At 36.2% G+C, this 13,031-nt stretch overlaps 1 protein-coding gene across 8 annotated transcripts in view; it reads left to right on the forward strand.

Moving 5' to 3' along the window:
• The window catches only part of ANKS1B (ankyrin repeat and sterile alpha motif domain containing 1B), a 416,591-nt gene that overhangs the window by 212,181 nt on the left and 191,379 nt on the right, over positions 1-13,031 (forward strand). The gene's annotated exons all lie outside the window — the stretch shown is intronic.

The following is a 13,031-nucleotide window of genomic DNA, read 5'->3' on the forward strand; positions in this document are numbered from 1 at the left end:
CTTAGGAAAAGATGGAATCAGGTGGGGCTACAGCCAAAAAAGCTGAATGAGAAGCGTAAGGGTTTGTGTTGTGCCCTGCACAGCTGTAATATAATTGAAATTGGGCAAAACTCTTGACTGCCTGAAGCTACATGCTTGGTTTCCTCTCTTCCTTCCATCTGCTCCACTGCCACTGCTCAGACATGAAGCCTTCATCATTCCTGGTGTGGTTCTGCCTATAAAAGCTAATATATAGCTATCGTATGTAAGTCAAACTTTTAACAAATGAAGACTTGTTTGGCTGGCCCTTTTCTGTTTGCTGCCATATGGCTGCAGTTTTGGCAAAGTGGTTTTCCTCCAAAGCTGTTAATATCCTCCCTCCTCAAAGAGCTGAAAACTGATAAAATATAAGTACTTAATTAAGGCAGAATTTTAATTGGATATGTGTAGGCATGTTGGCATAAGGCAGATTTCACAGTGGTACATTATAGACTTTAAAGTATATATTTTTATTGTCATTTCATCCCTGTTTTCCAGCATTTACCTTGTCCTTTTTAAATGTACTTTTTGGTTAAACTAAGAGCTTTGATAAAGTGGACTTAATAGAATTAAGTAAAATGAGCCATGCAACTTCTCACAAAATGGGATGTCTCTTAAGCTTACAGTTTTGAACACATAACTATAATTTTGCAATAGCCTACCACAACAACCAGACTGTAAAATAAGGATGACATCTCTTTCCTCCCAACTTCCTTTTGAAGCTGATATGCTGTACAAAAAGACCAAAGTACCTGTGGCATCACAGACAGCAAAAAAGTAAAGACAGAGGGAACCTGACTGTGTAGCTGGTAGCAGAGGGACCAGATGAGATGAGGCAGCTCCAGCAGCTGGTGTCTGCTCCCAGTGTTGTCTGATGCCTCCTCAATAGGAAATGCATATGTAGTCTGAAATTATTAAGCTGCTAGTCTTTGAACTCTTTAGCAACAATTATAAGACCACACTTTAAGAAAAAGAGACACACATTTGTGTTTAGTTCTGCCCTTCCTTGCATCTTATTAACAACTGGAATGTGAATGTGGAATTTTAATTTGCAATGGCAGAACAGCTGGGGGGATTTGCATAACCAAAGTCAGTATGTGATGCTACGGAGGGCAAAAAGGATTCTTCTTTGAGGTAAAACTGTTCCCAGTCAGTCAGATTCTCGTATGGAGCCTGTCACACTCAGTACCCAAAAGCACCGCGGTGTGCATGTGTGCGTGGCCAAGTTGCCTGTCCATTGTCAATTATGTGTGTTGTGGTAGGCTGACTATTGCATTCTTACTGTAGCTGTTGGGTTCCTTTTGATTAGGAAAAGCAAGTTAGTTTTTCATAGACCTTTAGAACTAAACCTTTGCAGTGGTATGGTCCAAAATTTTCTTCAGTGGCCCTCATTGTTTTTGCTTCCTTTTCTCAGATATTTTAGGTCATGTTTTTGAAGTAGCAAAAAGATGAATATCACATGCATGTGCCATAATGTTGCTGTAGTGCAGGGTCTTCTGCTGATAAATTGTCTGAGCTGTTGTTTTATCAGAGCACACTCCTCCTCTTGACAGGAACATATTCCCTAGTGTTTCACCATTGCCAGCAGTGTCCTTGATTATCAGTACAGACCATGCCTTTAACTCTTTGAGGCACTGTCTCTTCTGGTGCTTTCACATATGCATTTTTGTCCTTGCATTATTTGTACCAATCTTCCTATTTCTATTACTATTATCTTCATTTCAAATTATCTGAATTGTAATTTAAGTGTATGCAATCATCTAGATTATAAAATAGTGGAGAACAGAAGACATATAGCTATAAAATATGAGGAAGTATTTTTAACATTTATTTACTGAGAACATGATAGTCCTAATGTATTGCATGTCACTGAACTTACCTAAAGATGATATAAATTCTACAGAAGTTATCACATATAATTGGGTTAATTTTTTTTTGACTTCTACATTATAAAAACCTAAACAAGAGATAAAAATGCATCTGTTTTAATGATTCATTGAATCCCAAAACAAACCTTACAGAAACTGGGCAAACTGCAAGATAATTGTAGAGCTTTTAGCTATGTTTTATAATAAATGCAATGGGAGTTGGATGCAAAAAGCTGCAGGCATTTATTTTATTTTCTTATACTCAAGTATTCCTATTATATTAGCAACTTTACCCTGTAGTGTCATAAATGTAATATTCAGCTCTATGTTCTTCATATACTGATTTTGTTTGAGACATCATACTACAAAGGAAGACTCAGGCTAAACAGAAAATAGAGTAAAAATGTACGTCATCAGACCATATTTACCAAAGTAGTCTTTAACTCTGATACATTTTCTTTTTAAAAATTCACTCTCTTTATAAGTGCCAGTCAACATTTACCTTTTATCTCTGTCCATGCTTTTCAGCGTTAGGCTTCTTTTTCCAAAACTGTTGCAAAGCAATTCAGTCATTATATTCACACATTTGGATAAATGATTTCTGGCATACGTCTTCTAGAAGCAATAGAGAATATTAATAGCAAACAAGGAAACTTAGGAAAATGGAACTATAATGTCATAAATATTGGCATCCATCAGAGAGTAAATGTGTGGCTTAATTCTTGTCAATTTTGGTGTAGTCTACTTGTGGTTGTCAGGCCTGGTCTGCAGCAGAACTGCTTGACAAAAGGAGCCTTCAATTGGAGGATTGATGTGTAATTTTGACTGACTTAACATGCTGAGACTTTTCAGCAGTATTTCCCCACACCAGATGCAATGTTTTATTGAAACAGCATAGGAAATTAAGGCGCTGTTTCAATAGTGATATTTTCTCCTTTTTAAAAAATAATAACTAAAAACCTCAGCAGTCTGGTCTGCAGTACTGTTATTTCTGAGCAACCAAACTTTTTTTTTCCCCCCCTCACAGAATACAAGTAATGTATTCTTCTTGGGAAAATTTTGTCAGATCTAAAGGTACTTATTTTCTATTTTCTAGAAATACTTCTTCTCAGAAAGAGGAGTAATGCATACTGAATCCATGCCATCTCTTCTTTTATTTTGTTCTTAAACTAATAGCTGATCCATACATTCTACTGTTAAATATGGTTAAAAAAGAAGTCTTTGTGACCACAGACATGAGCAATTTATGTACAATTTGAATGCTACTGAAATCTATGAAAATTCAAATAGTGTACTTACCACTGTTATTAAAGCCTTGTTTCAGTATTTTAAAAATATTCTCACATTATATAATTTCCTTTTAGAAGAAGTGAGAGATACTGAGTTTTAAAGAAGCTGTGTATGGTAATAAGTGACTATGTAGTGATATTGACCTATATTGTACTCATAAACACCTCTAATATTTGTTTTGAGACAGAGTGTAGAATGGTATGAATACACAGAATGCAAAATTCAGAAAATCAGATTTTCAGTTACTTCCAAGGCCATGAAGCTCAAAAATACTGACAAATAATAGTAAAATGGAGAGTTCAGTAGCATGATGTTTTAGCATGTTCAGGGACAGTGCTTAGAAAAACTGTATATGTTACTCTACAGAAAATCCAAATTAAGTGAATAAAAGTTATTCTCACTTTAAAAGTTTGGATATACCTGCCTATGGCCTAACCTTACAAAATCACACTGATAAAAACAAATCGTGTTAGATGTCAAATAAATTGGTTGTGAAAGTTGCTTAAAAATAATATTGCTCACATTATGTCCTGGGTTCCATTGGTAATAAATGGGTCCCTTACTTAAAGTGGATTTAAAAACATTTTTGAGGATGATGTTAATGCTGCAATCTGCTCTTCCTGGTCAATTCTCTCCTCTGCCAGACCAGTTCCTGAAATCACCGAGCTGTATACAATGTATCTTTTTCCTCCATGGGGTTGAATATATGTCTGAGCTTTGCCCATCTAGATAAGAGATAAAAGGATCGACAAAGGAAGATTGCAGATTTCAGAACTTGGAAAAAAAATGGACTAAAACATTTTCAAAGTTATTTCCAGTAAGACTGAGGTCTTGTCTGTTTCTCCACCGAACCACAACAGTATGAGGGAAGTCCTAATAATCTGTGTCTTCTCCACAAGGACAGTTTGGTTGGTTTTCACAAAGTTAATGCCAGAGTGCTTTTCCAGAGTGCCTAAAAATGAGCAAACCAATGATGCCCTCATTCTAGAATGCTCTAGTAATCATCCTACTGTAATTCCAGAGGATAAGAGAGATTTTTTTCAAACCATGATAAATGACGTGAAAAGAATTATCAGATTACTTGAAAGTTTTAGAAATCATATCCTTAGATTCAGCTTTTTCCTTGCTTTTTAATCTGAACCTTGCAACTGTGTAGCCACTTACACACATGCATGTTAATATTTTTATTCAATTTATTTGACTAAATTAAACAGCGTTTATTTCTAAAGCAGAATCGAATTTAATACCAGGTTGAAAAAATGCATGCAGAATAGGAATTAGCACATCAATGGAATTAAAAATATCTGATGAAAAATGAGGCTTTTACAGCCTGTGGCCAGGAAATACTTTAAAGGCAACAGAATATTCCTAACTTCTAAAATAGATTTTACAGATTTGCCTTTAGTAATCAGTTTATTATTTTCATACATGATTGCTAAGGGCAAATCTCTAAAATTTTGTTCAGTATCTCTGGTGGTGTTTTGTATGAGGTGATAGGAGTGTTACCCTTACAAATATGTTAGGGTTGGAGATGTTGAGGCAAGTGAGACTATGGTGAAGTTTATCTTTCATAAATAATATAGAGCTCTAAGTCTACTAAAACTGTATTAATAACAGTTTCTTGAAAGTTCAGCTGATTCACTCATGTTTCCTTCTAGTAGTCCTTGGATTTAAATAGATATGAATCCTTGGATTCATATTTCTAGTAATCACATTTCAAATAATCACAAGAACATCACATTCTAGTTGAAAAATTTTTGGCTTGTTATAGAATTTACAGCACACCAAATTGTTTCTAGATTTCATTCCACCTAGAGCAAATGAAGTAATTCAGAATATTGAACTTATTAAAGTGAATTCATTTACTTTCTCACCCAGACTGCTAACCTGAGTTCGCAATTGTAATGCTGGGGTCAGTATTTTCTTGTTTCATTGCCCTGTGTTCAGGAAGGTACTGCATTTGAATGCCTTCACATCCTTCAAAAATTATTTGCTTACTTACCACCCCTGCATCATAACTAATGATACCAAGAATTTTACAAAACTGTTTTTCTACTTTTATCCATTGCTGCCTTTAGCTCTTTATTTTAGGTTATTGCATAATGACAATTCTGAGAATGGCTGAGGTTAAATTATTGATTGCTAATAAGAATTTCCATTAAGTGCTAAAACTAGCATTTAGTCTAAAGTGGTGAATTGTTCCAGAAGCTATTTATAGAGTGTATTTATTATTCATTGACAACACTTGCACTTCATGCATGAGTTTAGATAAATATTTCTTACAAACTCTGCTGTTTGCTTTTCTATTTACAGAGTATGATGGCCTATCTCAGTTACTTTGTGCTACTTTTGTTTTCTGGTAGGCTATTTGAAGTGTTTCATAGAGCATAATTCTAAAGAATATATTATCATGTCAGTACACAACTCCCCCTATTTGCATATCAATATGGCATTTATATAGAGACCAGCCATTCTTCTCAAATTTATGCAAGAAGAAAATCCATGTTCATGAAATTTTTGAAACAAGTGGCAAGAAATGTGGCTAAACAGCTCTAGACAAGAATGTAAGAGACTAAATGTAAGTGTTGGGTTTGCTTATTAAACCAGTTCAAGTTTTGATCTGCTTTATAGTATAGGAAATAATCATTAACATGCAATAATAATTATGAAACATTAGTGGAACTAGTCTGATGAGTGCATTTTCAGGTGACATGTACCTGTAGGATTGCTTGAGCTCAATCTGAGTTCCTTTAGCCTTGACAAATGAACTAGGTGGGGAATGATTCTTGGAGAACATTTTATGAAGCTTGTCTGAAGAGTTGTGTTTGTATCATTCCAATTTCTAAAACAAAAAGCCGTGCAGGACTAAATACAGTGCCATGAGAGGTATTTGCACTGCTGTAAGCATCAGTGCAGCTTCTTGAAGCAAGACCCTAGGCTCCAGAGGTGGGAGAGTGAGCTGTTGGCATGAGGGAGCTCACAGACAGGTCGAATGGGTTTATGTAAGCTCATCCATATGCAAACAGTCCAGTGAGTTGCCAGAGCTGTGCCAGCATGCCACCCACTCAAGCAACGTCTTTATTATTCATTGAAAGATGCTGCAGTTTTCTTGTGGTGCTGCAGAGCCTGTGTTAGCAGGGGATAAATATTACAGAAGGTGGTTATAGAGTTTTTGTGTAATAAGGCAAGTTCCTGTTGAGAACCTGACTTTTTGTCAGGAAGCTGAGAGGGATGGTTGCTCCCTAAAAAGCAGGGAGCTATCTGCACCCAGTGGACAGAGCCAGGTGATGGTAAAACGCTCCGCTGACCACTGAAGTTAAGTTAGTATTACCTCAAATACCAAATCCAACTCTAAAGAAATCTCAGGGGGTAATTTAATCTTAGATAAGTAATTTCATTTTTAAATGAACTTTTTTTTTTTTACCTGTTTTAAAAGATTTGAAAGGGGAAGTGGGAGAAGAAGGTTAGAAAAAGGAAAAAGACTGATGTGAAACAGAAAAACAAATTGTAGTAGCTGGAGGTGAATGATGACAAAAGAGCAAATGACCATCATTTACAAGGAGAATAAGAAGAAGTGAGATAAATAGGGAGCATAGAAAATGAATTCTAAAACAAAGTTATAAAGAACAGGAAGGAGAGAAGGGAATTCACCTGATCAGCTGTTCAAAGGAGGAATTCTCTCCAAAAGCTGGTGCACTGGGGGCAAGGGAGCCTCTGAACCCAGATAGGCAAAAGCAAACAGAAAAAGAAGTGCCATACTGTCTCAGGTTGAATCTGCTTTATAAAATAATGCCAGGAGAAATCTTCAATCTTCCATCATGTATAATTTCACTATTCAGAATTTCAAAGATATGTGCCAGTATGTGCTTCTTGTTTCCACAGCTCTTCACAGGACCTTGCAGCAGTTACCAAATTTATGAAATCAAGGTTACCACTTATTTAACAACTGTATTAACTTCTTAAGATATCTCTCTGCAGATACCGGTTTTTTTTGAGCACTTTCTTCAAATAGTTCTCTGTTACCTCGTTCTGCTTGTTTGCTAGTCCAGTGTTGCTTAGCACAGAGCTGAAAAAAGATTTGCTCAAATTTGAAATTACATAAATTTGGATTTATGGTGCCAGGAATTATAGTATAAAGGGTTGAGCTTCCTTAGTATTTTTAGAAAGACTATGCAGTATACGTCTTTCATATATATGCACTCAGTGTACTAGCTTTTAACAGTAGTCTAAAATTTTTACTGAATTAAGTAAAATATTTTGATTGGTCATGGTGTCATGTAAATTTTCAAGGGTTTTTTTTCTTACTAGACGAAAGCAGTGAAAATGATTACTCATAGGTGGTGAGTGTAGTGTTACTATTATCCCATAAAACTTCCCAAGACAAGGACAGAAACTGCTCTGAGACAGTAACGCCTTTTTTCAGAAAATATTATTAACTTCCATTGAAGTCAGAATAAGGATGACTCTTTCTTAGACCATATTTCATCAACCACCAAACTGTCAAAAAAATACATAAATTACAATTAAGCATAAGGCACTTTCTCTGTCAGAAAGACATTTAGCTGCAAATTGCTGGAAAATGCTAGGAAAGGATCACTGGATGTCCATCTTATGCTCTTCTGTAATCATCTAATAGTAGTCACTGTGATCGAAGCTGATGATTGATGATCTAGATAAAGCTGTGTTCTGATCCAATGCAGTTGATCCTGTGGTCTTGCAGTGAAAAATCCATCTGTTCTTAACTAATTCTTGTGATTCAGTAGTATGCATCTTGTATTTCTGTTCTGTAAGCCAAGGATATACACCTGACTGAAGTCATGAGTGTTGCAATGCTATATAATATAGTTTGATTGTCCCAATGTCTTTAAAATATTACCCTCCAAATCTATTAATTTAAAATAAAATATCGTCCTAGTCCAGTGGCTGTGCTCTAGAAAACAGGTATTTTAATTTTCCAGTGAGATCTGCTCCTCATTGACTGAACAGCATGTGTTCTGAAGGAGGCTAAATTAAAGTTGTCAAAGCAATCAACTGAACATGAAAAATATTCTGACTTTGAAATGTCTGTGACAAATGCATGTTTCATGATATAGTGGAGTGCTTTGACTGAGCTCTTTCTGGGTAAATAGTACATCAACAGTCAGAAATGCAAACTCGTAGAAGGGCCAGTACAGTTCACAAAGTATAGGTCAATGCTGACAAATCATCTGTCAAGTAAAATGAATTTTCTTTGTTGACTTGGAGGTTATAGTTATTATAGATACAGTACTTACATAATGGTAATATGTACTTACATAGTGGTAATGTAGAGTTATAATCAATATGGGTATAAAAATCAGAAAGGAGCTGTGAGGATGGTTTTTCCTAGTCGCTGAGGGTTTTTCCATTAGCTTGATTAGCTGTGATCTGAGAGCTATTTTTGTGAGTTCTGAACTACACATAAGCAATGGAATGTAACCTTTAGATCACAGATGCTAGATAGTGTTACTTAAATTCACGCTGTCCCTGTATTTTGTTTTGTTTTATATGCCATGAAAAATGTCTCTACAAGCAGTTTCAGAGAAATATTCAGCATCACCAAATATTATCATCCACAGTGCCATCATCACCCAAAGAGCCAGGCTGCTGACAGAAGTTACAGATTTTATGTAAGGCATCCATTTTTTTCAGAGTTTTATGAAAAAGATCATTTAAAATCTCTAAGCCTTTGGAGTTGCCTTATAGTATAACCGAAATGTGTAAGATAAACCAGAATCTTGCATACACTTCTTGGAACCTAATATGCTTCTCCCATAATAAAATTTATTTATAGTGGTCTTCTCGATGTTAGGCATAGTTTTTCTCATACAACATCCTATTCCTAGCTATCCTTATCTCCTCTCAGGAATACATGCATTAGGTTAGTTTATTCACTAGAACACCCTGCCGTGCTAACTGCTGATGCACAAGTTCTGTCACAATGCAGACAGGTAACTTTTTTATCTGCCTGAATTCATAAATATAAAGAGAAAAAATTTATCCCATTTAGCTTTGGACAAGGCTGAAAGCTTTAATTAGAAAAAAAAAAAACTTTTTAGTGCTTACTCTAGCATCAATTTCTTCTCCAGCTTTGCTAAACTGGCTGCCAGCTTACCTAAATGATTCATTCTTTCATATTCTCTACTCAGAAATTTTTTGGCCAGTACTAGTTGCTACTAAAATCCTCCACTTTTTGATTTCTTTACATCAGAAGTGTTTATCAATGTTAAACAGGTATTTAGGTACCAAAAAAGAATTGTTTAAAGTAGTCTATTCATAATGACTGGGGGAACACGTCCTCTACAAATAATCACAGCAGTTTCTTCTCCTCCTCCTCAGTGAAAAAAACAAATGAAAAAAAATCAAGAAAAATTCATATTTTTAACAGTAAAAAAAATAAAATTGAGAGGACCTTAAATTTCTTAGCATTTAGAGCAGATCTGCCTTACAATATGTTTGAAATCATGTGCCCTCTGATATCACAGATTCAGTCAGTTCCAAACCCCACAATAAACATATTCTGAATCCCATTGGGAACAAGATGTCTTGTAGAAATTATCGTATAGCATACCAGATGGCATCTTTCTTGCAGACATCACTTCAGTGTGCTTCTTCTGTTGCCTTGGAGAAGAAAGAGCCAAGTACTGCTATCTCTGTAAGAGACCTATGTGTCAGTTTTCCCATGTAGGAATGGGTACATCTTTTCTGATTGTGGTATCACAGAAGGATTATCATGGAATTTATGTCCTTTGAAATGACAGGAAAGCATGGTAGTGTGTAAATATGTTGAGGTGAGACCATCTCATACAGTCTGCATGGTGTTTTTCAATGTCGGCACCAGCTGTAGGCACAGGCAAAGTGTAGGCACTGCCTGCAGCAGCACACTGGTGGGGCTGGCACTGAGTCATAGACTTAAAAAAATCAAGAGATAGCCTTTTAGTCTCAAAGCAGGAACATCTGCTCCAGGTTCCCATTGCACTGGCTCAGAAAAACTGCCCAAGCACCCTGCTGAGGTAAGACACCTGAACTGATCTCTTGAAGAGCTGCAAGTTCCTGGCTCTGTTCTGTACCTGCCTTTGCCTTTGCCTTGCTACAACCTTTGGTGGGAGAAGGAGGGAAGAAAACTTGTAGATAACAGGATACTTTAGCAATGAGACAATAGTCAGGGATGAGGACTAGACAGCAAGCTGACTGTTTCTCCTTATTTTCTTTCCCCTTGCTGAGCAACCTTATGTTGTGTTGATGGGTTCAGACGTGTAGTTATACTGGCAAAGGACAGAGTTGGAGGAGTGCACAGTGAGACCAGCAGTGCTATAATCATCCAGTGCCGGAGCCATGGAGATAGTTAGACACAGTACCAACAGCTACATGAGGAAATGTGTCTGGGGAGCCACTCAGCAACTGAATTTTGCCTACACTGTTGCTAGGCATTGAGCCAAGCACTCCTCATCACTGGCAGCATAGCTTCCATGCCGTTTATAGTAAGGTAAGGAAGAAGCAGTTTGACCATGAAACTAGTATATTGATGATTGTGTGTGCCTTTTTGTGGGCAGAAAATTCTTGGTATTGGGGAACACAATGCAGAGATATTTGTGTCTCTGCATTTATAGGAAATAGCGGAGCCAGTCATGCATAATCCATTCAAAGGGATTATGCTTCACTAGATCTCTTTCTGATATCAATTTTTCTGCTTACAGGGGAAAGGGGACGACAAAATCAGGAATCCTTTTCAAAGAAGTTTATTAATTCTCAGTCAACTAAGAAAAATTCAGAAAGGATAGAACTCTCATTTTAAGATAACTTTGTTCTCAGTTTGCCCCTGAAGATCTTGCCCAGTCTTTTGAATTTTCCTTCTCATGGGAAGTCCCCTATATTTCAACTCAATATAGCCTACCCTTCTTCATGCTGCTGACTGGGCACAGTCCTGAAGGGATTATGATCTGTCTATATACAAAGATATTGATTCATAGTAGAGAAAACTTTGCAAAATAGGGATGATTTCCAGACATGTGTGAACAAATGCCTTTGTATCTCCATGAGTCCTGGATTTCCTATCAATTTGGTATACCTACTTTCTCCAAGAAGAAATTAATCATCCAGTCATTTATTTGAAGTACATTTAGCAATTAGAAAACTCCTAAAAGTTTAGTCAGCAACAGCACATTTACCAGCGCCTGATGGATGTTCAGTATTCTTTTTAAAGACCTAATGAACCTTTCATACTTTGTGTAGTAAATTTATCAAGTCAGTAAGAATACCTGGAATAATAGAAGGTGTTATAAGAGACCTTAGGCAACTTTCCAACCTCATGAAAGGTCTTCTATGGCTCAATGAAAATTATGCTAGAAAAAATCATTATGGACTTCGGTTTGCATGAGATGTTTCACAAATCCAAGCATCAGTATCAGAGTGAAAGGTCATCCAGTTTTAGTCCAAGGACTAGTCAGATTAGAGTTGAAACTCTTAAAATACTGTTAATTCTAAATATTCAGCTATATTTAGAATCTGTTCTGTGACTGCTCAGGGACCTTCTGTGTGGTACTTGCAGAGACTTTGTAATATAATGTGTTGGTCAGACTGTAGGTTTGGATTTCTATGAAACAATTGTCTACCATAGTACCATCAGTCCCATATTATCCCCTTGACAAATATCTATCATTTCCTCATGCCTGGAATTAAATTCCTCCTTAGAGATGGTCATTGCTTGAGATTCACAACGGATAAGACAAACAAAAAAAGTAATTAATATGTTCAATAAATGAAGCACCGCTGACAGGATTCCTTCTAGAATTGTACCCTGAATATACCTATTTCCTGCCTTTTTTTGCTGAGTCCTTTCACATAGTTATGAAAAACAAAAGTTTAGTAGACATTCCTTTCAGAATAAAGGAATAAAATATTTCCATCTCAAGAGAAACTGTCTCAAAGATAGAATGTAGATAGAAAACACATCATGAGGTATTTGGTTTCTTATCCAGAAAATGAATTTTCCGCTCGTTTAAAATTCATGATCTTTTTTTTTTCCCAGTTATAGTTGATAAAATTTAAATCCTCTCTAGAAATCATGTGAATCTTATATGTCTACTTGCTATCATTCACATTTTTGTGGGAAACTTACAATTTCATTCTTTTAATTATTCATTTGAAATGGCGGCCTTTTCAAGATGAATTATTATATGTTGGCATGAAGGTTTTCTCGCGTCTTATAATATTTTACGGTTCAAGAAATCATGCAGATAATCTAATTACTTTGACTCAAATTGTTGTGCCTTTTATGTCTTTTGCTGTACTACACGAGAGAAACTGTGAAATATATTCATTATTGATTCATTAAAGGGTTTTGCCATTATATAAGCAGAGATGTGGACCACTACTTACCATACATTAAAAGAGGAAAAGGGAAGGCATAGTTAACCATGCCATGGGCTATGCTTTAAGTATTGCATGCCTTAATGTCTTGTGAAATGTAAAAATCTACAACAAATAGATATGTAAAGCATAACTGCTATGAAGATTCTATTCAGATTTAAGTGCTCTAGGTTGCTTTTGAATCTTGCTATTTTCTGCATTTGTTTTGACTGCTCTCATCATTCAAGATTGACGCTTGGATGGGTGTGTAGGAGGAAGCAGCAGCAGCAGGCTTACAGCTTGCAGACAAAAAAAAATCTGCCTTATCTGATGGCTATTATTGAAAATGCGAGGTGTAGCCTAGGCTGGGTAATGAAGGGGAGCGAGCGAGGGGGAGCAAGAAGCATGGAGCTGCATACTGATGAGTGTAGGAGTACTTGATAAAAAGAATTCTTGCTGCTGGCAGTGCATTGCTCATTGTGGAGTATT

The sequence above is a fragment of the Corvus moneduloides genome, chromosome 4, assembly GCF_009650955.1.
Source record: "Corvus moneduloides isolate bCorMon1 chromosome 4, bCorMon1.pri, whole genome shotgun sequence".
NCBI lineage: Eukaryota > Metazoa > Chordata > Aves > Passeriformes > Corvidae > Corvus > Corvus moneduloides.